Source organism: Triticum dicoccoides, unplaced genomic scaffold (assembly GCF_002162155.2).
Source record: "Triticum dicoccoides isolate Atlit2015 ecotype Zavitan unplaced genomic scaffold, WEW_v2.0 scaffold104076, whole genome shotgun sequence".
In the NCBI taxonomy this organism is placed as follows: Eukaryota; Viridiplantae; Streptophyta; class Magnoliopsida; order Poales; family Poaceae; genus Triticum; species Triticum dicoccoides.
Window position 1 is genome coordinate 5,448 of NW_021171302.1, and position 2,330 is coordinate 7,777.

The window sequence follows — 2,330 nt, forward strand, 5'->3', positions numbered from 1 at the left end:
TGGTGACGATAGGTTGGAAGCGAGTGTTGGTAGTCGATGTGCTTACTGAGACATACTGCACGTACCGTCTCCCAGAGCATGAGACTCTCGACTATGCCAAGCGGCTAATGGGTGCCTTCGAGCTCGACGGCCAGTTGTGCTTCGTCAAACACGTCTGTTACGTGGGCCCCCACTTTTGGGTCATGTCACTGCCGAAGGATGACAAGCCTCCACAATGGGATCTGCGCTATAACTTCCACATCAAGGAACCTTTCTACATCTTCAGGCCATGGAGCGCCTCGGCTGACGATGGCGACAAGATGCTCTGCTACATGAACGACGAAACTTTGTACAAGTATGACACGAGAACATGCTCACCGCTGATGCCTGACCAGGGTCAACAGCTGCGGTGGGACCAAAGGCTCCAGATCCCGGTGTTTCAAATATCAGGGAAAATTTTGAAATGCGACTTTATCATCCGTGGGGGTTATCGCCCCACCCTGCTCTCGCCTCTCACCTTTGCGTTACCGCCTTCCCAAGCTGATGAAGACAGAGAAAAATACAGACGCCAATTCAAGCACACCCTGTCAAGTGTACTATATGGTACCATCAACAAATTAAGAAGAAGAAAGCAAAAGGAAAAAGAATAGATGACAAAAGTTATACTCATTTGTTGATAGCTGATGTCAACTAAAAGCATTAGAAAATCAATAACATATGCATACATATCGGCGTGGAATCATGTTAACATGCATCTTTTTTCCTTCTAAGAATGCATGCATCTTCGATCTGGTCATATATTTGTGTATATTATCATTTTGGCATCCAAAGCGCTGCTCCAGCCAGTACAAAAGATTCCACGCTGACTTTGGAATTTTCAAGGTTAACTCCTACTGCAACATTTGTATATATAGTACTTCAGGGCATGGAAGGGAAAACGTATCTCAGAGACAGCAGGTCAGTTTCTTTGCGTGTTCGAGTGACCTGCAGGAGTATCGTCAAGGCCTCCGTCACACGGCCCGGCGCCGTGCTTCCCGTCTCCAACCTCGACCTGCTGTATTATCCATAGTTTTAAATAGTCGGCTATACTCCGTTATAGCCTTTTCAGCAGAGTTCTGCTAAATAGTCGTCTTCATAAATAGTCCGCTATACCTCCGCTATAGCTGATTCGAAGGCCCATCGCTATTTTTCATAGCCCGCTATTTAAACATTGGTATTACCCAATGCCGCTCTCGATGGGGCCCTCCGCCAGCGGTGGCTTCGTCAACGTCGTCGCCGCCTTCGAGGGCAAGTTGTCGCCCCTGCTGGACCACTTTTTTCCGCTCGCACGCCGCATCGTGGCCAACCCGCGGACATGGCTCCCAGAGGTGCACTGCGACAACCAGGGCGCGGAGCTTGTCGTCGTTGAGGTCGGCGTGGCGCTAGGCAGCCTGGACTTCGGCGACATGGACGCGTCGCTGGCGAGGGTCGGCATCCCCGTCCAGTACGACGCGGGCGCCGCGTTGTCGGTGCAGCGGGTGCCGTTCGCCTGCGGCTGGTTCATTGTGGCCTGGACCCGAAGCACTAACCACGGCCTCGCGGATGGGTGCACGCTGTGCATGATCGTAGACGCATGCTCTGAGCTCACGCGGGCCAGGACGATCGTTGCCACCCCGAACTTTGACTGATACTTGTTCCGCCGTCGCACCACGCCGTCGTACGGCCCTTCGGTGGGCGAGTTGTTCATGCCGCTGGTGAGCAAGCGTCTCGTCAACGCCCTCATGGCCGGGGGTTCCTTGGTCTGCCGCACCTACTACGTCGAGGAGCGGGACCTCGCCATGCCGCACGTGCAGGCGACCGGCGACGGGGAGCACGGAGCGAGCCACGTTGAGGCGGTGTCTGCATACCTATGGAAGGTGTTCGCCGCCACCGTGGGCTTGTCGGACCAGAGTTGCCGCATGGGCTCGTGGGTGAACGGGCGACGACGTCGCACCACCGCGCCGGAGGAAACCAGGCGCAACTACGTCGGCTACGTCACGGCATTTGCGGTGGCCGATGCGAGCACAGACGCGATCCAGCGGCGGCCGCTCCCTGAGATCGCGTCAATGATGCGCGAGTCGATTAGGTCGACGACCACCGACGAGCACTTCCAGGAGCTGCTGGACTGGGTTTGTCACATAGTGACTGACATGTGGGCCCACATATGATAACGGTCCCACATATCATAATGCATGCCTTAGGTGCTGGTCCAAATAAACGGAGTTGACTATCCAGTCATGACAGCGTGATGGGTGGGTCTCTCCTCTCATAAACACGTTTAATTTGTCTAAACCGGTAACTATGCAAAAGCGATAGTTTTTAAGAAATTTTTA

At 53.9% G+C, this 2,330-nt stretch overlaps 1 pseudogene; it reads left to right on the top strand.

Annotated features, from left to right (window-relative positions):
• Positions 1-1,202: 1,202 nt before the first annotated feature.
• Positions 1,203-2,126, top strand: LOC119342758 (annotated as a pseudogene).
• The last annotated feature ends 204 nt before the right edge of the window (positions 2,127-2,330 follow it).